Genomic DNA, 23,625 nt, shown 5'->3' with positions numbered 1-23,625 from the left:
TTCTGGGATCAATATAATCAACTAACCCCCTCCCCTCAAATCTGCCGACCTTGTACTAAATTTAGAGAAAATTATGATTACTGTATCTATATTTAATAAAAACAATTTCCATATCATGTTTTTTACCCCCAGACTAATTTTTGATCAGATGAGATTCATCATCGAATACTGTAATGTTTAGTTTATATAATTTTAAAATCATTTTATTAAATTTATTCTTTAATTGAAATGTCTTAGATTTGCTTTTGTGCTATTTCCACCTCCATCTTTTATAGATATGTGTATATATACATATATTTCGAAACACCAGTGTTAGAATGGTGGCAGCTGATGAAGGAAATGTTCTCTATGTGGCCTGTGTGTTTTCTGTACTCTGTTTATCATTTTGTCTACGTTTTGTTTGCAACGTCCTGTACCCAGATATGCATCTATATATACAGGTAGATGTAGGTATGTACATGCATGTATGTATATATGCATATACTCATTTATTATTTGTATTATATATATATATATGTACATGTATATACACACACATACATATATGCATATAGATACACAAACAAATGAGGATACCCCTATGTGGTCATCTGACTTGTTACAAATAGGAGACAGCTTTTCCTCAATCATACATTGTCCTAAGAAAGGGACTACATACCCTAAAACCAACAGGATATTCAAGACTGCAATATGTTTGATAATTGGCCTGCTAAATCAAGGCTGACCAAGGACCAAAACAGCAATAACAATACATGAACACGCATGTATATCCACACAAGAACACTTATGGAAGCATTTCTATACTAGTAACCCATTTCTTATTGAGCAATCTGTCAAAGAATAACACATAAAAGTTTAGAAATAGAGGTTTCATGTCAAAAGGCCTGAATTTGAACATAATCAAAACTAAAGCAGCAAGTAAACAGGGATATGATATCACTAAAAACAACACTATTAAGTCATTAGGTAAGTTCTCTTTTCGAGCTACTTCTGCTGTTAAAGCCAGTGGTAAAACTTAGATAACCTTAGATATGTTTTGGCCAAAAATTGGGCAAAGTCATGTCTAACTTAATAACACCACCTGATAGAATTTGGCCCATTCAAGTAGGGAGTTGTTGACTAAGATGCGTCTGGGTATTGGTGGCTCATCTGGTATCCCTAGAAGAAATTTGTTCAGATATCATTTGAAGGTGATGGGATCTTTTCCTTTCAGTTGTTTTGGGATAATGTTAAATAGAGCAGGTAGCTTTGTATCTATGATTTTAGGTGAGAGGAATTCATTTAGATAGTTGCTATCTTATATAACAAAAGCTTTCCCTTGCTCTATGAAGGAAGGTGGATACTTTAAGATGTGCGTGAATAAGGATAGTGAATTTTCAGCATCTATAACATTTGGACAGAAGTGACTTGAATGTGATGATGACTAAAATTACAAGAAAGTTTGAGAACAATGGAAAGGGGAAAAAGTGATTGAGCATCAAAGACATATGCAAATGTAAGTCATAGATGAAATAGGGGAACAAATATTTAAAATTATTTACTGATGTATGCTGGGAGAAAAAGGACCATAATTTCATATTCAAGGTGTTCATCGCAGAAGTGACTATAAGGAAGAAGGAAGACATGAGAATATAGAATCTCACAATTCACATGATGCTTGACTGGGATGCCTAGAGAAACAGTTGTATGGAAGAAATGGACATTGGGTTATGATGAAGATGATGATGATAATGATATCATGACTGTATATGCATGTACATATATATATATTTATATATTCATACATATATACACATACATATATAACATTATTAGCATGTGAAACATACATATATAACATTATTAGTATGTGAAACAAGGTGGAAAAAAGAGCACTCAAATACCAGAGGTAGAGTAATATGCTTTATTTAAAAGCAGCAGAAATATAACAAAAGCTGTTACTCAGAGTTTCACATTCCTGTTTGTTGGACAGTTTTGTTGAAAAAAAACTGTCTGACAAATGGGAACTTGAAACTCTGAGTAACAGCTTTTGCTATATTTCTGCTGCTTTTAAATAAAACATATTACTCTACCTCTTTTCATGCTAATATGGGTAGGATGGGTCTCACATCATCTTCCACTTATTGCTGTCCTTTCCCCTCTGATACACACAACAAAGACAACCAGCCACCTTTGTTGTTATGTATGTCTTTATCTGTAACAGGACTAAAAAGATCCTCTTCACAATTGGTTCTTATTCAAAACAAATGCTCCCATACCTGGGTTACACCTCTCTCTACAACTTACACATCACCTCCTTGTCCACCCCTTTTTTTTTCCTGCTATTTACAACTGGATTGCCATCCTATAACTAACCACTCTACAGCATGAACTAGGTGGATCTTATCATGTCCCCAGCACTAGAGACATTGTCTGATACAGAACTAGAATCCTCTCTGTCCTGTATCAGTTCTTATTCCTTTTTTCATATATTTATGTGTGTTTGTGTGTGTGCATGTCTGTGTAGAGTTTAGCAATGCTAAAACAATGAGGATATGAAGATGCACTTTTGAACAATTGCTTGCCACAGACTTTGCACTGTGTGCTAGAACATGACCCTAAATATATTTCTATCTTCTGAGCAATCCAGTTTGAAAAGCTAAATGCGTATTATTGGTCCAGGCTGTGCTACAGAAATGCATACTACTGTTAGAAAATAACATGGTATTTGCATTATATAGAGTACTTTAATATCAGAGTTGATCTATGTATGTGTATATACATTGAGGTGGGAGGCTTGTGATACACTGCCTGAAGGTAACTCTAAATCTTACCATATCAAATATTCTTTGCTAAACAAACTCTTGAAGAAGAACGTAATCTCTCATTGAAGAAATATAGACCACTGATCACTGTAACTAGATATCCTCATAGAAACGACACATTCTATAGGACAGCTAGAAGCAACTTGTTATAACTTTCTTATCTCTGCTTCTATTGTTCAAGTGGAAAGCCTTTTGTATACAGATACTATCTTGCACAAATTTCAACATTAGTACAATAATATTCTAATTATATAAGCTTCCTTACCTTTTCACCACTGCTTATTGTTTTTAATGATTTTGTTATGAACATCAACACCTTTCAGATGTCTTTTTATATGTATATGTGCTGTTATTAATATAAAATATTTATTATTGAAAAATGGACTTATGTTGTTTTTCTTTTAGTAATTTTATTTCTGCCGAATTGTCCTCTTTTATTACAATAAAAGAGAACAAGCTAAGAAGAATTATTAGGTGCTTTCCAGAAGTTTTGAGACTTTTTTTAGGAGAGGCAGTTATAACCATCCTCGTTTATTGCAGTTTTAGTGTATCTTTATTATACATCTAATAAGCTGACCTGCCAACTTTTTCTTATTCCAGACTGAAGGATACAGTTGTAACAGCACTTTGAACATACACAACTGAACACTGCTTGTCACAGCTGATTAGTTTGCAGAATGCAATCATGACATGAAGACGATTTGGAAGCTTGCTATGCAATAAAATTTTTTGTGTTAAACTGGGCAAAAACACTACAGATATTTGTGAAATGTTCCAGACTGCTTATGGAGTAATTTGTATGAGCAGAGCATCTATTTTTTGCTGGTGCAAGAGGCCAGGAAAAGCAAGGCTTCCAGGAAGCTCATGATGATCTTTTTTTCAACAACCGCTGGACTGGCTCCTGTGCAGGTGGCACGTAAAATACACCATTTCGAGCGTGGCCATTGCCAGTACCTCCTGACTGGCCTTTGTGCCGGTGGCACGTAAAAGCACCCACTACACTCTCGGAGTGGTTGGCGTTAGGAAGGGCATCCAGCTGTAGAAACTCTGCCAAATCAGATTGGAGCCTGGTGTAGCCATCTGGTTCATCAGTCCTCAGTCAAATCTTCCAACCTATGCTAGCATGGAAAGCGGACGTTAAACGATGATGATGATGATGATGAAGGGCATCCACTGTGTTCCTTCTGGGCAGTTGGTCAACAAAAGAGTAATTTGTGGAAGTTTTGAGGGAGTTCAGGAAGAGATTTTGTTGCAAAAGTCCAGGGCATCTGCATCAAGACAATGCATTAATCCACAGTTCCATCCTGGTAAACAAATATTTCACAGAAATGGGCATCAAATCTCTCCCTCACTCTCCCTGTTCTCTATGACTTTTGGTTGCTCCCAAAGCTGAAGGAGAAGATGAAAGAAGCTGTAACAAGGGTCCTGTACACTTTCACTCTGGAGGACTTCCATGGGGCCTTCATGAAGTGACTGGAGCACTACAATGAATGCATTGAAGTCAGAGGATTCTACTTTGAAGGAGACTAGGATCTTATATTTCTTTGAAAGTAATAAATGTCTCTCCTGAAAAAAGTCTCAAAACTTCTGGAATACAATGTAGACTGGATAACACCTGTAAATATATTAAAGGCAGTAAAAATCATGATCAATACATTTTTATCATTTAGCCATTTGGTAAAGATCTAAGTACTACAAATGGAAATCTGCAACAGCCCTGTTTCTAATTCATCAAATGATCAAATGTTAGGATAGAGATAACTTATAATCTAACTGATAATATTGTAGAAGAAATAAAACCTTTTATCAAAGGTTAAATGCTACCTTTTTGTTTTGAAGCATAGAAAATTTCCTGGCTTGAAAATGAAATGCTAACAGTTTGATTATTAGATTTTTTTTTTTTTATCAAAATTTGAATCATATGACCTGTTCTGCAAGTAAATTTTTCAATTACCTCATTGAAGATTACTTATTTCTGATGTAATGACTTCCATAGCTTTATGAGCTACGTGAGTTTTCTTAAGTATGTGTTTACAAACTCATTTTATTAATACATACATCAGCTGAAGAGTCTTGTCTTGTGAGTTACTTGGTGACTTCACTAATGCTGGTGCCATAAAAAAAAAGCAACCAGTACACTCTGTGAAGTGGGTTAGCATTAGGAAGGGCATCTAGCCATTTGAATTATGCCAAAGAAGACATTGAAGCTTGACATAGTCCTCTATCAAACCATCTGACCCATGCTAACATGGAAGACAGGCATATGATGATGATGATGATGATGACGACGACTTATGACATGTTTATACACACTGATGTATATGGGTATGATGAGTGAAGCAAAACTATCCTGTTGTAACATATGCTTTTGAAATCATTTGCAACTTCAGGATAGCACACTCTATCAAAAGAAATCATTATTATTCTATTTCAAGATAAAAAGAAATATTTTTGAATTGATTGATTTTGTACATGCTAATCAATAGCTTGGTGACATCTGGATTTTCTGTTTTATGGTGAGGTTACTTGTAACAGAGGTTTGTCCTTCAATATTTAGCTTATATGATAGCGCTTACCCATAACAACTTCACTTCTAGTCAACACCAGTTTTTGTGACAAAAAATGTAACATAGACTGAAGGCTTTCAGTATAGTGTGGAACTGTATTTTGTCCAAGGATGGAGTATGGAGTCATAAACAGTCATCCACCCTTGAATTTAAAAGACACTTATTTATGTCCTCTGAGACTGACCATGTTAAATAAATCCCTATTCAATAGGAAAACAAATGAAGGGACAAATCCCATAACAACTATTGATAAGGTTGCAAGACACAATGAAATTTTTTTTAAAAAAAGTAAGTAAATGACTGGTAATTTTACCAGTGACTGTGTTACTGCTAAGGCACTAAAAGAGAATGACACAACAGAATAATTATATGTTCTTATAAAATAGTCTTCATCATCTTTATCTTTCATAGAATCTGTATAAGTTGATTTGTACACATCTAGTGAATGACATCATTTATATTTGGCTTGTCTCACAATTTCACAATAATGTTTGCTGATGACACAACTAATAAAATACATAGTAAAATGTAATGAAAAAAAAAAGAAGTGTTGTAGAAAACTTTCTTATGTTTACTCTTTTATTTGTTTCAGTCATTTTGACTGCGGCCATGCTGGAGCACCGCTTTTAGTCGAGCAAATCGACCCCAGGACTTATTCTTTGCAAGCCTAGTACTTATTCTATCGGTCTCTTTTGCCAAACTGCTAAGTTACGGGCACGTAAACACACCAGCATCAGTTGTCAAGCGATGTTGGGGGGACAAACACAGACACACAAATGCACATACATACATATATATATATATATATATATATATATATATATATATATATATATATATATATATGTATATGTATATATATATATATATATATATATATATATATACGATGGGCTTCTTTCAGTTTCCGTCTACCAAACCCACTCACAAGGCTTTGGTCAGCCCGAGGCTTAATTTTATGAACACATTACTTCTTGTTATTGACAGCCCTTTCCGCACCACACAATTTCACATAATTCTCATCTCAAAAGTAAGATGAGAACTTTTGTATTATCATGAGTTTCCCATTTTCTTGAGCATAAAAACTGTCAGCCCTAAAATTGAACAGATAGTGAACCAAGGACAACCCTTACTATCATGTCCTATTTGACATTTATTGCTTGAGAGAGAGATACAGTAGAAGAGAATTGTAAAGTAGTACAGTGTAACACTGTTGTATAGGATGTAGTGCTTGTAGATATTCCAATATATTCTCATTTCATTCACATGTTTATGTAATACTGAAACTTATTCCAATATTTCTATATTTACTGTTTAACTCATTCCTCTCACAAAAGCTTAGATCGAATTTCCAATTAATTCAGTAATTCATTATTGGCTGTTCTCTCTCTCCCTCCCGCTTTCTCTAATCTGCTACAAGAGAGAGAAGACAATAGCAGAGAGTCCTTTAATGCACGACTTTTCAATAGATACATTGACAGGCTATCTACTCTACTAATTTCACTCCAAACAGCAACAAATACCTAATTTAAATACAGCAATACCTTGCTTGGCAATCTCTCATTTGCCAATAACCTGCTTTAATTATATTTTTCTTAAAATTATAAAGCCAGAACCTTAATAGTTAATTATGTAAAATAAATGCTAAACATTAATAGTGATTGCTTTAATGGTTTAATTACAGCAAATTGCTTGAATAATGTGTGCATGAGAGTTTGTTCATTCCTTCAGTCAATCACTTTGGATAATTATATTGTGCATGAAGGTGGCAAACTGGCAGAATTGTTAACAGTATACCGGACAAAATGCTTAGCAGCATTTCATGCATCTTTATATTCCAAGCTCAAATTCCATCAAATTCAACTCTGCTTTTCATCCTTGAAGGAAAGGGGTGATAAAATAATAGTTAAGTAATAGGGCTAATGTCATTGGCTAGACCCCTCCAACAGAGTTTCAGGCCTTGTGCTTATAGTATAAAGGATATCTATATTGTAAATGTATATTGTTTCCATATTCTCTCTACAACTCTTGAAAGTTTTGGATTAATCCATTATGAATTAATTGAAACTGTTGGAAAGCTGAAGATGGTTGGTCAATGAAAACTACTGCTTATTACTTTATTCACAAAGAGCTTGACAAAACCTTTTCACATATATGAAAAGAAATTGAGATTTTATCATCAAGATTCATGGCAGTCTGTCAGTTATGACGACGAGGGTTCCAGTTGATCTGATCAACGGAACAGCCTGCTCATGAAATTAATGTGCAAGTGGCTGAGCACACTACAGACATGTGTACCCTTAATATAGTTCTTGGGGATATTCAGCATGACACAGAGTGTGACAAGGCTGGCCCTTTGAAATGCAGGTACAACAGAAACAGGAAGAAAGAGTGAGAGAAAGTTGTGGTGAAAGAGTACAGCAGGGTTTGCCACCACCCCCTGCTGGAGCCTTGTGGAGCTTTTGGTGTTTGCGCTCAATAAAAACTCACAATACCCGGTCTGGGAATTGAAACCACGATCCTACAACCGCGAGTCCACTGCCCTAACCACTGGGCCATTGCACCTCCACTTCTCAAGATTACGATATCAAGCAAAGAAGAAAATTTGCTGCAGGTTGAAATACATTTCATCTGCTATTGTAAAATTTTTAAAGAAATCTATAATAGAAACACGGAACTCATGAGACTCTAATGCATAAAAGAATCCTTCTTCTTGAATTAAACTAAATGCAAGCAGCAAAGCTACATCAAGTGATAAATACAGAAAAAGCAATAAAATCTTTGAGTGATGTATAAAAATCTAGAGATATTTGATAAGCATTTAAAGCAGCCATATCAGGCCCAAATATTCTGTTTTATGTGCAAACCAGCCAGATACAGCATCTCAAACCTATCCTATAAAGTCATTGGAAAGATAAACAATCACCTCATCAAAATCTTGAAGCTATGAGATAATGCATGATTAATTCAAAGTAATATGAATAAATAAGCATTACATTCAACAGAGTTATCTGAATGGTTATGCATAAATTATTTTATTATTCCTTATTTAACATTTAAAAAAATTTCTTGTGTCAGATTACATCAGAAGAAACTGCAACAAGTGGTTTTACATTATTTACATGTGATTTAGTCTCTTGTTTAATGATTGATCGTTTAGAAATGAATTGAATCATTTAGCTGAGGTATTCTTGTAGTGCGTTTCAATTAAGCAGCTAACAATCTGTGACCTTTTTGCTGAAACCACTACTCTTATTGACATATCACAATACATAATTGGTATGGAGGACATTAAGTGATTTAAATTTACAGATATCAAGTTTGTTGGGTTGAATGAAAAAAATATGGATAATTCAAGTGAAAATTGATTTCTGGTTGAAATGGGGGGTCAAAGTAAATATTACAATGGTGGTGATAATTACAGTGGAACCAGCAGGAAGAGGTTTGAATGGAGATACAAAGGAAGATAAGAATATGATCACTTTCTTCTGATGCCATTTAGGTTATAGGAATTGTCTTTATTGATTTCAATTTTATCCCAATAAGTACTGTTTGTTTGCTTGAAAAAGCATCAAGACTTCAAGCTTAATTAATAAATATATCCAACAGTTGGTGAAAATTATGATGTATTAGTGTTAATTCATTGAATTAGCCATGTGATAGTACAAACATTAGGGACACTAAGGAAAATCACTATTCAATCAGGCAACTATGGGTGTGACATGGGAAAATTTTCTTAAGTATTTCTTCTGTACAAAGAACAAATAGTTAAGTGTAGTGGACTAAGAAAAAATTTTAATCCATTAAAATTACATATGTAATGGAAAGAAAAAGCATATGCAGTAACGGTAACTCTAATCAAAAAGGGCAAGAAACACAACTCTGAAATGCAGATTAATTAAAAATTGAGTGAAGGAATGTAGTGAAGCATGAGCCAGGGTGAGAAGAATATAAACTACTATAACTATATATGGATATCAAAATATTATCCAAACACTCACCACAAATGTTTTTTGTTTCTTTTTCTTCTTCTTCAGCCAACAATGGTCAACCATTGGTTAGGCATTACAATGTTGAGAACCTTCAGACAATGATGGTATAATACCTAAAAAAGCAAGGAGAAAACAAACCATGAAGGAGATTAGGATCCAAAGACATGTGATCGATCTTAGCAAATAACTAAAATTATATGAACCTCATGTTTTAGCCTCTCTAGACAATAATCAACAAGTCCATTCTCTCAATGATGAACCTCAAAAGCATTGATGGAAATTCAAAATTAAATGTACGTTTCCATTACAACAGAGCTACTTTTGTTGGTTGTTTCTTCCTTGTCACCAATATAACTACATTGTCTTTGAGAATAAATGTTCCCACTTTTAAATAAATTATATGGATTCAGATAATAATAGAATTTACAATTATGAAGCAACAGTTATTGATGTTCTGTGACAATGGTATTCATATTCCCTTACACAAACTACCAAGACAATAGTTGTGACAGCATTCCTAGTGGAAGTCATTGAGTTCTCATAACAAAGACTAACCTTTTAGCATTTAACCTGGCCCATATCCATCCCAAATATTCTACCTGTTTTAGGCTCAAACTGGCCAGATCTGGCTTCTCATACCAACCCTATGAAATCATTCTAAAAATAAACTGTCACATCATTGAAATCTCAAAGCTATGAGATAATGCATGATTAAATCAAAACAATGTGAATAAATAAGCATTACATTTGACAGAATAATCTAATTGCTAAAGAATTAACAGATCTTAATTTTTATGCAACGACTTATTAAATTAAATTCAATTGATACTAATTGAAACAAATTATGAACATATTATGCATTGAGTTCAGAATAGGCAGCCAACTTAGTAACAATTCTTTTAATGATGACTTGTCTCTCTAGTCAACTAACTTCCTTTTCATTTCCATCCTTTAATGATGTAATTGAAGAGTTATACAAAATCATGTTGTTGCTGTCTTAATTGTTAACTTCACCTTAAAATCCCTTAAATAACTTAAACTCCATCAAAAACTAATGGATTTTAATCTTGATTCTCATTAGAACTCTCCACATATGTCCCACTGAATCTGACACTTGATAATTATTCTATAACTTCTTATGATGTGCAGTGATACAGTGTATCTATTCTATAAGCTGGGATTCTCAGAGAAATTTGTGATATATTTCTTTTGAAGACTACATAAAGGAATAAATTTGATGATGATGATGTTGATGAAAATGATAATGATGATGACGATCATGATGATGATGATCATAATGATGAACAAGAAATTTTTTACAAAACAATTTTAATTACATCAAAATAAAAAGCTTATCTGTTTCCTGAAATCTATTTCTATCTCCACCTGCAAGGATCTGATATCAGCCTTTGATCCCCAAAAACAACTACTTGTAAGGTTCCAACTACTTTAGCATTCCACACCTGAATTGTTTCCTCTGTTCTTCTCTGCTCTTCTACCTGATAAATGTGGCTAGAAATTTTAATGCCTTAAGATTCTACTACATGTTTTTCATGTGGTACAAATATATAACGTCTTTCTGACAAATCAAATAGATAATATATAAAAATTGTATTAATGTTTCTTAGATATGTCAGATGATACTCATCTTTCAGATAATATCTGTCATCCTTGGTTGTTTATGGTTTATTTTGTATGCTGCCATTGAGTTTGTTAAGTTCTTGTCTCAGTATATACCTTCATACTTGACTGCACTAATCCTAACGAGGCAACCACAGTTTACAATTCATTCAAAAAAACTTAGTAAATATATGTGCAGTAAAATCCACTGCACGTTTTATTATCATGAAAATTTTATGGCAATATGCATGTATGTATCTCAAAAATACTTCACCTATCACTACAGAACTGCTTAATCAGAGATGACCTGGCACTACACAACAATAGCAGCAGCAGAAAGTACCAAAAATTCATCTAAATCACATACTCCAAAACAATAACAAGAGGCAACACAAAATAAACAGACCACACAGGATAATGTAGTACTATGACACACCTGAGGCTAAACAACAAAAGACAAACAGTCTCATATACAGACAGCATCACAGTCACTTCCTACCATTCTCCAGATAAAACTCTCAGTCTACGTCAACTTCTTGTCTTGAAACAAAGACTATAAGCAGAACCTATCAAATTCACTATCTTCCTGATTACCAACAGTACCAGAGAATATCAAACATAATCACACATATTCAGCAACTTAAATGTACCAGAGCCTATAAGAGAATCATTACAAGGTATTTTTATCTGCAAAAAAAAAACACCATATCTCCCTCGAATCACATCTGACCTTCTTAAAAAGAAACACACTGAATAATATAGTCCAGAATACATTTTTGAAGGAAAGGATAGGATTGCTATGATTGGAATGCCTTTTCATCATAGCCCTACCAACTTGGGGCTGACTTAGGCACAACAACAATAATTATCACACTCAACAACTGAGCCTCTATGCAATTGCTCAATCACTAGAAGTATCATCCAAATTTATTTTAAGTCACATCTTATCATCTTAGACATTCAACAATCAATAAAATTTTAGGTCTATAAAAAAAGATGATAATGTCAGAGTTAGAATACTCTTGATCATAGGCCAGCTCACTCGGGACTAACCTAGGGCTAAACAACAATAACAGAAGCATATGCAAGACAAAGTTCTGTATTGTTTGCAAAAAATCTAAGAGCTAAATTTAAAGGGTCTTCTGTTGTCTTATGGAAGATTTTTTTTACAGCCTAAAGCACTAAGAAATAGAAGCATTCACCACAGACATATGTTTTATCTGCAAGTAAATACATTACATAAAATTTTCATAAAAAGACTTCTAACACCTGAAGTGCTGAGAGTACATGTTCAATATCTTTGCCTAACAAAGTAGCCACAGCCACAAGGTCCAGTTCTTGCTGTGGTGTGATAGCTTGAGTGCCTCAGTGACTCTGAGACCTATGTTGGCATAGCTCCTCATAGAGCTTGCCATGCTGGACAAATCAAAGGACAGAGGCCAGACTAACATGGACAATCTTTTCCCCAGAAGTAAAAATGGGTTTGTGTAGGATTGATACCCAGATACAAGAAAAGGCAAAGTTACAGAAGCAACAGTAACAGTTTAAAACCAACTAGATGTAGGAGAGGAAAAGACAGCTCAGAGTTAAGAATAGTGAAGGAAAGTTGACTATTGACTTTGCTCTATGAGAAATACAGAGCTTAAGTAGTAAGTAATACAGAAGCAAAAGGAAGAAGCTCTACGTGATCACTTGATCTCTTAGAAAAATAGCAGCTAAATCTCCCTCAAATGACAACCTACTAAATTAAAAATGAGCACACTGAATAAAAGAGTCTTAAGTGAAATAAAGACAGAACAGTTATGACTGGAATACCTTTGACCATAGGTCTGCTCGTTAAAACCTCAACTTAGAGTTAAACAGGACAACAGAAAACAAAATTAAGACAGCTTGAAAGCCACAGGAAATTAAACCAAAATAGGATTAAAGTCCAATGGCAAAGAGTCAACCAGTATAAGCTAATCGGTTGCTTAGTATTATTAGCTTAATTTCTATCAAAATTGACTGAAGTTGCATGGATGTGAAATAGAAATGAATGACATTAAGAAGAAATGTCTTCACTTTGTAGTTGAAAATGCCATTAATTACATCCTTTGTTCTTCAACAGCTCATATACGATGTTTGTGTAACATAGCATATTTTGCAGATAAGTATTTAGTAATAGAAAAGAATTATTACTCCCATATTCTGACAATATAATTGTACAATATTGTACAAAATAAAAATCATATTCTAATAAATAAATAAATAAGAAGAAATATGCAAAGTTTCAGAAATCCTGAACATAAAGAATAACTTAACATTTCTTCAGGGGAAAGATTTTAAGATTAAATTATATTGCTTAAGACTATCATCATCTTTGATGAGCAATTCTTTACTCTCTAGAACTACTTTGAGTACAATAAGCTAAATTCTAAAACACTAATAAATAAAAGCATTCAGTACAGACAGGTATTATGTTGGGAGTATTTCAATTTTACAATTACTAATGATATATAGATTCATTATTTTTTTAACTGTTTCAATTATAAAATCCTAAGAAATTTTCCTTGCATTAAGCAACGTTATATTATCTGCTAAAATACTGAATTTATTAAAAATGATTTTACAAAAGGAAGCAAAATTCTCTCCTTTCTGTTAATTCCCATGAGCAAAACTAATTTATATTTGTACTTCTGTTTTTATTGTTTGTTTTTTAGTTTGTTTTTTCAGCTGTCTCTAAATTGTCTACTAACTAGTGTCAACCGTTGTTAATTAAGAATGCAGAAAATTTCTATCTCAGAGACTGAATAATCTAACACCTGTCACTTCCACAGGTAACTATGATCTCACAAAATGCTACAATAAAATGAATACCCAAAGAGTAAATATTAGAGAGATTTTCAAAGCTGACTGCAACAGGTGACGTAAATAACATCTCTGAAAATAATTCCAACACTGCCACCATAGATTTCAGCAGCATGGCTTACAGTTTGGAAATTAGTAGTGACATTCTCTTCAGTGAAACACTAAAAAAAATATATATTTACACCAAAATTGCTTTATCAAATTACTTTATCCTCTGATCTGATGAGAGCATTAGAGCTTACAATTCACTAATAAATGACATCCTTCTAAACTGAAGTTTCAATTTTGTTATGCACCTAAGAAAATTAGATGTCTCTAAATATGAAAAGATGAAAAAGTTTCACCTTCTCCATTCATTTCTCTCTCTCTCTCTCTCTCTTCATAAATAACTATATCACCATTTCAAGTTTATTGACAGAATTACAGAAGTATTTAAGGAAAAACTTTTCTTAAACACTTCTCGTCTAAATTCTGAATTAAAATGATGGCAGAGTAGAAATTACTTCTGAATGCTTCAAGATGTATAACTTGCACCAGTAACTGGAGTCAAATCAATATGTATACCTTTCCTAATCAATGGAAATTAACATTTCCCTTGGTTAACTACAGGGATGGATCTCCATCAGTCAATGATGAGGATCCAGTTGTTTGATCAACTGAACTGCCCAGTTACCGTCTACCCAGTTTCACTCTTGTGCTATGAAACCAACCTAAAGCTACAGAAAGTAACATTTGTCCAAGAATAACATGCAAAGTTGCTACAAATGTTTGGTCTCATAATCTGAACATTTTTCATCCATTAAGATCAAACAATGAGAGAAATAGAAAGAGAGAAGAGAGAGAAAGGGAGAGAGATTTCTTATAGCTATGACTTATTCATACTAAAATTCTACTGTTAAGAACTCAATTTTGCTATATTGAAAAAAAATATTCACTACTTTTTATCATGAGTTTGTGTTTAAAGTGGAAGGTGAAAGAAAATATTGTTGCATTCAAACTTTTTTCGCATGGAAATTGAAACTGAATTACAGACTCAGCTCATCAGTAGATAACTTCTAATGTAAATCCTTTTGTAAATAAGAGTTTCTTAGATTAGTATACAGTCACAGATGTGTAAGAAAGGGATATAACTGATTGAATTTACCTTAGAATGTGACTGGTCTTTATTTTATCAACCCTGAATAAATACAATTTAGGTGACATTGATGAGATTTGAACACAAAATACAGAAGATAAAAGAATTACTGAAAGCTATTTAGTCCATCACACCAAATTTTCCTGCCACTCCATTGCCTTTACCTAAAAGAGAATAATGCAACTACATCTGCTTCTAATGAAAAATGACTCAAGTAGAACTTGTACCAAGACCTTAGATGTATATGTCGACACAAATGCGGCTGTATGTGTATGTGTGTATATTTGTATCCTTATCCATTAATGTATATATTTGTGTATGTGTGTGTATACTTATCTATGGATGTGTGTGTGCATTTGTTTACATGTGTGTATGTATTTAACTGTGTCATGTATAGTTGAGTAAAAATACACAAGTATTTTTGTAGTTACGTGTGTCTGACTGGCATTTCCTATCAATGCAAGAAAAATGTTTTTGAAGAAATCTATTGATTAGAGGGCAAAATTAAATTATGGTAATGTGAAAAGGATGCCTTACACATGGAGCCAGACAAAACATGTTGATGGGTGTGAGATGCTAATGGGAGGATGGTAGAACAGTGCTTTTCTCTAAGTTTTCTACAGACAAGCATTGGTGCGTATTTGTAAATACTAATGTTGTAGAGAGGGGTGGGAATAATAGGTGTTAAAGGGAGACACTCGAGTCAAGATAACTAAATTAATGTTAAAATAGATTTGAGAAGATTGGTTTGCTTGTGGCAGAGATAGCAAGAATATCAGAAAATAGGGAACAAGGAGGAGAATTTCATAAACTTACTTGGATAAATTTAGATATTTTCAGTCAGAATTATTCCAGGTCATGTCTGACTTAATAGCGCCACTATTCTGAAATGTTATTCATAAAGTTATTCACCATGCACTGCATTCAACTCTATCCCACTCTCTAACCATCTATCACTTTTCTTTCACACTCTGGAAGTTACTCTTCCACCTGTCCTCAAATTTCTATCCCTACTCTCTCTTATATTCCCCTTCTTGTACCTTGAGTGTACTCCCTATTATCTCTTCTCCACCATCCTTTCTCCTTTTTCAGATGAAATTGCCATGTATCTCCTCTACAGCAAGATACCTGTTCCTGCCCCTCAATCATACTTTAGCCTGGCACAAAGCCACTTCCCTCAATACTGCACCCTTACTCAATCAAGGGTCTTGTCTTGCAAGTTCGTTTATGGCCTCACTAGTGCTGTTGCCATGAAAAAAAAGCACCCAGTATGCTTTGTAAAGTGGGTACCATTAGGAAGGGTATCCAGCCATTGAGGTCATGCTTAAAATGCAACTTGAGATTCTGTCAAACTGACCAACACATGCCAGCTTGAAATGATGAGAATGATGATTCATTTGTAAATTTTGATGCAATATTATTATTAAAAAGTTATTCAATTGTAAATTCTGAAACTGTATTTCTCATTGGTAAATCTAAAGTGAAATTAATGACAATGCTTGGAACATAGCACATCTTTATTATATAATCCTTGAGAATGATAGAGTGGTAGAGATGTTAAAAGTAAAGACCCCTTTTGGTCATGAATGACCATAGGATTGCACCTAGAAAGTTACCCTCCAAGGCACAAGTCTGAGCAAGGTTGTTAATAGAAAACCAGCAGTCACCCATGCATATCAGTCTCCCCTTTCCATGCCACCGATATTATCCAAGGAAAAGGCAGAGGCCAATACAGCTTGGCACCAGTAACATCACAACTCATTTCTACAGTTGAGTAAACTGGAGCAATGTGAAATAAAGTATCTTGCTCAAGAACACAACACACAGCCCAGTCCAGGAATCAAACTCACTATCTCATGATTGTGAGCCTGACACTCTAACCACTGTGCCTTCACAGATAGAGATCGTAGAGCATCAAATGAAATGCCTGACAGTATTTAGTTTCCCCTCTTTGACATTTTGAGTTCAAACACCCATCAGGTTTAACTTTGCCTTTCATACTTCTAGGATTAATAAAGTATTGGGGGTGGGGAACAATGGCTCAGTCAGGATATGGCTCCAATGCCTATGACCCTTTTTAAGGCCTCTGAGACAGATGGAAGAAGAGACTAGAGACCTGGCCCAAATACTTGCAACAGAGTGAACTCCCTAAAAGCCATTTAAGGCCAAGATGATGGTTTTAAACCAGACAATGGTGTTAAGCCTGACAACTGATTACTAATTCTTCAATTATACCATTTTACTAAAAGTTTGTGGTACTATGCTAATATACAGTTATTTTCTTTTAAGCTGATATATCCACAACATTACAAACTGTTAACTCTTTACAAACTAGAAAAATCCCCTGCAGTAGAAACATTCTTACATATTTGAGATAAAGCACCGTCTATATTCAACCCACGTTCTAGAGGCAAAAAAATTATCTTAAAATCAGACTTTAGTGTCGTTTTTATTTTTCATTTTATATTTTATTGTCAGTAATTTCCTAAATTTTGCAATATATTTTGTTTCATATCTTTCATCAACAACATGGAAGCTCAACTTGCCAAAAATGGCCACAAAATTTTCCTTAAATTATGCACAAACATTTTGAAAACGGAACATATTGGATAAAGTCACCATCAATATTGATTAGACCCCATTACTGATTCTTGCTATAATTGTGTTTGTGGAACATATGTATCCCTATGCTCCAAAGAGCTGCAACAGCAGTTTTACTCCTAGCAAGTCTAACTAAGCCAGGTAGGTCCAAAATGAGGAATTAGAATAAATGAAAATGAGAAGCCTTGGGAAACAGCATGGAGGATGGACCATGATGGAAGAATTTATTAAGAAATGATCAAGGTTGAAACTTGCCAGAGGATGGATTTGTATTGAGGACATTAAACAGGGTCACTTATTTCTGAAAATAAACCACTGCTAGAACTGGCAATTATAGATGACATTCAACGATTAAAGCTTGGATTGTAGTGTAAGATATACAAATGATGGGATGGTCATGGCTAAAATACATTTGGTCCTAGGTCTGCTCATAAAGACTATATAATAATTTTTACTTAGATACCAAGGTGGTGGTGGTGGTGGTGGTGGTAGTAGTGTCAAATTTTTCATTCTTTCATTTCATTTATGTTGTGCAACAGTAATTATTTTGACATTTCTGTCCTTCCTTTTATTATTTCTTCATCACATCTTAACTTCAACAATATGACATGTTATGTTGCTACATGTTAATTGTCATCAGATTGAATTAACTTGCATAAAATATTGCCTCTTTTATCATATATTTTACTGTGGAAACATAAATGATTATGCAACATCATTCAGTTACTTGTCATTATACACTAAACATTATAAATTTTAAGGAAAAATCAAAAAGATTCTATAAATTACAGGCATAGCCATGTGGTTAAAAACTTTGCTTTGCAACCACATAATTTTAGGTTCAACCATACCTTCAGCAAACTTCTTCCACCAGACCTTGTGAGTGAAATTTGGTACACAGAAATTGTGCTGAAGCCCATGTATGTGAGTCCCTGTATCTACACTGGTAGTCAAAACTACCAGCATAATGTTTGTTTTACCCATTTATATTGTTTAACTTAGCAATTCAATAAATGGAGAGATAAAATAGAAACCAGACTGAACTAAGTACTTGTATTGATATTTCCAACTGAACCTTTAAAGACAGAGCCCTTGCATGGTCACAGTCCAATGACTAGAACTAGTAAAAGATTAAAGGAATCAATTAAATTTCTATGGGCTGTCATTTGCCTATTCTTGTTATTTTATTAATATCCCTCTCTTAGACATAGTCCATCTCACTTCTTTACACACACTTTTTCAAATGACTAACAAACAGTTGTAGTGAGACTAATTTTATAATTGTATGCTTAGATTTAAAACAGCTCCAGGCATAAGTCTCTAATGGTTGGTCATGCGGGCCAGTCATGTGACGCTGAAATTTGTCCAATCAAGCATTTGGATTCGTCTAGTTTTACGTGGGATATAGAATGCGCAATAGACCACCAAAAGCGGCAAATTCTAAATATTGGTTTGAGCCAATTTTTGTTAATAAATAAGCATGATGTCTTTCATTTTCATCAGTAAGGTGAGATAGAGCAGAGGGGAGAGTTTGTTTTCAGGAAGCCACATCACATTATTGTCATTCCTGTTGAAGCATGTGTAACCAAGTTTGATTGGGTTTGAAATGCCATCCAAGAATGATTTTCTACAGTCCACATTTCTTTGTTATGTATTAATCTAGTCCATTGTATAATCTTATTTAGCTGAAGAATAAAGTATCGTTGTTAATTGAAAGCTCATTTTTGGTATTATTTCCATCATTACCCTGCTCATGTAAGCGAAAGCAGAGTATTATTATCACTTGTTTTTGTCTGTTTGTCTGTGTGTTAACAAAATTACTGGGAAATAGCTGAACAGATTTTCACTACATTTGACAGAAATACTCATTAGGTAAGTGGCTCGAAATAAGGAACATTTGGTTTGATTATCTTAAAAAAAGAAAAATTTCTTTTTTTAAATCGAACTTACAATTTTCCCAATAAGCAAGTGGTTATATTATTTTATTCATTTTCTTTTTTTATTTTTTTTCCATATGAATTGCTTCTAATTCTCTTTTAGTCAAACACTTACAAAGCTTAATTCAGTTCAATTAAAAAGCATGGGTAAGCAACACATTGTAAGCGACAGTATAATTTACAAAAAAATTTGTCTGCACACAGGGTATGCATCACTCCACCCTCAATCCCTTTTTTTTTTTTTTCATTTTATATGCAATTCATGAGAAGCATGATTTTTATTAAAAGGCCCAGAGACACAACCTTACAGCTAAACATTGTTAGCCGAGTGTACTATGTTTGTAAGTGTATATCTTCTGACCTTTTTCAATGAACAGCTGTCAAAAGTTTAAGGTAACCAAACTGAAACTTTCATGAGAAAGTGAGTTATGCTTTATACTATTGGCACAAATCTAAGTGTCTTGCTAAGAAATTTATTTCACAGCCTCACAATTTATTTCACAAACTCACTATATAGTATTTTGGGCAAGTGTCCTCTACAATAGCCTTGGGTTGGTAAATGGTAACTGTGTGAAGGCCCGTTGTGTGTGTATACGTATGTATACATGTGTATAGGCAAGGGATTGCCACTAAATCGGCGCATCAGACAAATATATTGTGTAGTATTTATTCCATTTGGTTTATGTCCCTAAGCTTACCAAAATGAACTTAGCCATTCAATAAACAGAGATCAATATGTATGCATGTGAAACAGTGAGTTGTTTAATATACAGATTAACAAAAACATCCTTTCACATGGAGTGAATTTTGTGATACTTGATGATACTATAATATTTTGATGAATTTAAAGGCTATGAACTGGCAGAATCCTAAACATTCCTGGCAAAGTGCTTAGCAGCATTTCATCCATCTTTACATTCTGAGTTCAAATTCTATCGAGGTTCAAATTCACCTTACATCCTTTCAGGATCAATAAAATAAGTACCTGTAAACACTGGGGTTGATGTAATCAATGTACTCCTCCTCTAAAATTGCTGGCCTTGTGCCAAAATTTGAAACCAATATTTTGATGTATTTAACCAGGCATGGTGACCTAATTTGGATGTCTATTCTAGCGGTCACATTTGCGAAAAAAAAATAAGCCACCCTGGAATTTAGCAACAGACTATATTTGTGATCCATCAGACATTGGGAAATAATTGGCTTAAGCACAGAGCTGTCTTTATAGTATTTACCACCCTGGACCAGTTTTACAGGGTATGTCCTTTCTCCTATTTATGACTGGTGAATATAGCTAAGAACTTATAATAATAAGCTAAGAACTTATAACAATAAGCTAAGAGCTTATAATAATAGTGTACAATAGCTTGGTTGATGATGATTTGCCACAGCTAAGACATAGTTCAAGCACAGCAGCAATTTTTTGTTCACTGGTATAGACTCTAAGGTTAGGGTTTATAAAATTATTTGTTACATTTTTATTTTATTTTCTGATTGCTTTCCTTTACATGTTTTTTGAAAATTCATGTTTTTAGTCAGATTCAGAAATGTTGTTTAAGCTGTTCAAAATTTGAGTAGTGCCCACAGATTTTTGTAAACCTTAAGTGATTGATTTGTCCAATGTGTAGCCCTCGCCTAACTAGATAGAGTGGGGCACATACTGAAAGCAAGGGAGCTCACAAAAATTTTCCAAATGTTCAACATCAAACAAATCAGAGTAACATATGTTGTGAGCAAATATAAAATAAAAAAAGTTTGTCTAAGTTGTTCAAAATTTGAGTGATAGCCACAAATTTCTTAAAACCCAAGGTAATTGCTTCATTTGTCCAATGTGCAGACCCAACCCAACTAGATAGAGTGGGGCACGTAATGAAGGCAAGGTAGTTCACAAAAGTTTTCCAAAGGTTCGACATCAAACAAGTCATAGTAATGTATGTTTCAAGCAAATATAAAACAAAAAAGTTTGTCTAAGATGTTCAAAATTTGCCCACAGGTTTTTTAAAACCCAAGGCAATTGCTTGATATGTCCAAGGAGCAGCCCTGTCCTGACTAGATAGAGTAGGGCACATAATGAAAGCAAGGGAGCTCACAAAAATTTTTCCAAAGGTTCAACATCAAACAAGTCAGAGTAACATATGTTTTGAACAAATATAAAACAAAAGTTTATATACACACACACACATATATATATATATCCTTTACTGTTTCAGCAATATGTTAGCCTCCCTATCACATTAGTAGGTTTACCTCAGTAACAACTACAATTTAGAAATTCCACACCTTAAATCCATCCCCCCAGCACATATATGTAACAACAGCAACAACAACAAAACAACCACTATCAGTACCACAGCCACTAAATGTAGCATTACTTACAACAGAAATAGCAACATGAGCAGTAAAAATAACAGCAGCTATCCAAAATTACATTCGAGATGACACCTTGTTTTGTGAAGAAGTTGGAACAACTTTGATGTTATTTGTAGATGTAAAGCTCAGTGAACGAAAGAAAATAAGAGAAAGAGAAAGATACAAATTATGCATGTGTGTGTGTGAGTATATTAGAGAGAGAGAGAGAGAGAGAGAGAGAGAGAGAGAGAGAGAAAGAAAGAAAGAGATGGCAGGGGGCAAAAACGTCAGCAAAAGACAAGAAATGTTGGTAACCTGATAAGTAACGTCTTAACATGCAGCAACTAACATTAGCTATGTCATCAATAAAACAATACAGTTATGTAGTAGTAGTAGTAGTAGTAGTAGTAGTAGTAGTAGTAGTAGTAGTAGTAGTAGTGATTGCGGTGGTGGTGATGGTGGGGGAGTAATAATAACAGTAATAAGGCTTGTTTTTAGTAATAGTTATGTAGTTATGGTAAAGATGTGATGATGGTGACAGTATGGGATAGGAGTTGGGGTCTGCAGGAGTTTGTTTCTTGATTGTTTGTTTGTTTGCATGTTTTTGTTTTGTTTTTGCTTATGGTGGTGGCAGAGGGGGTTAATTGGTAAGAGGAGGAGCAGTATTCATGACCTTTGTAAGCCCTCCCAGACTGGTGAGATTCATGCAAGTAATGTTCAGTTTGAGCTGCTGTAATGTTGATGTATATCATAAAAACAAGAGGAGGAGAAGGAAGAAGAGATAATAGCACCAAAGGCTCACAATTCAGGTGAGATGCTTGAACAAAGTGTTTAGAACAGGGTCAAGGGAATGAAAGGAGAAGAGGTAGATTTATTGAACTGGCTGAGAAACAGGTGCTTTGAGATGACAAAGAGGCAGACGCAATATGCAGCTTGCTGGTTCTGAGGAGCAAAGGATGTTGTAGTAGTGGTAGAAGTGAAAAGCGAGAGAAACAGTGCATCTGTGAGCTGATGGTTGCAGCAGGTTTGATAATGAATCTAAGAGGTTTGTGTATAGGTGCAGGAGTAGCTATAGGCACAGGAGTGGCTGTGTGGTAAGTAGCTTACTTACCAACCACATGGTTCTGGGTTCAGTTCCACTGTGTGGCACCTTGGGCAAGTGTCTTCTACTATAACCTCAGGCTGACCAAAGCCTTATGAGTGGATTTGGTAGAAGGAAACTGAAAAAAGCCTGTCGTGTATATATATGCGTGCATATGTGTGTGTGTGTGTGTGTGTGTGTGTGTGTGTGTCCCCACAACATCATTTGACAACCGATGCTGGTGTGTTTACATCCCCCGTAACTTAGCAGTTCGGCAAAGAGACCGATGGAATAAGTACTGGGCTTGCAAAGAATAAGTCTTGGGATTGATGTGTTCGACTAAAGGTGGTGCTTCAGCATGGCCACAGTCAAATGACCAAAACAAGTAAAAGAGAATAAAAGAGAGTAACAGAATATGCTATAGTCCTAGATTTGAGCACTACTTCAATGTCAAACTCTGTGGGGGTAGAGGCTTCTAACCATTGCCCACCTCTTCTCTGGAAACATTTTGAAAGGTCAAATACCCCAACTCTTTTTTGTTCAGTAATTTCAGTTTACACTTCTACCATAACAAAACAAGAAATAAAGAAGAAATTCAAAATGCTGTTTTTAAGATTATATAACAATAAAAATAGCATATAACAATATTATTTCACTCATTTTTGAACTAATGATGAACAAATACCAGAACC

The 23,625-nt window shown here is 34.3% G+C and overlaps 1 long non-coding RNA gene across 3 annotated transcripts in view; it reads right to left on the bottom strand.

Moving 5' to 3' along the window:
- The window catches only part of LOC128247895 (uncharacterized), a 206,359-nt gene that overhangs the window by 170,996 nt on the left and 11,738 nt on the right, over positions 1 to 23,625 (bottom strand). For all 3 annotated transcript variants that reach the window (XR_016241774.1, XR_016241772.1, XR_016241773.1), the window contains exon 2: positions 9,373 to 9,476. This is a non-coding gene — a long non-coding RNA (uncharacterized LOC128247895). The remainder of the gene's footprint in view (positions 1 to 9,372; positions 9,477 to 23,625) is intronic.

Source organism: Octopus bimaculoides, chromosome 5 (genome assembly GCF_046866305.1).
Source record: "Octopus bimaculoides isolate indiv1 chromosome 5, ASM4686630v1, whole genome shotgun sequence".
NCBI classification, from domain to species: domain Eukaryota; kingdom Metazoa; phylum Mollusca; class Cephalopoda; order Octopoda; family Octopodidae; genus Octopus; species Octopus bimaculoides.
Note: the sequence above shows the minus strand (reverse complement) of the source record. Positions and strands in the feature narration are given on the sequence as shown.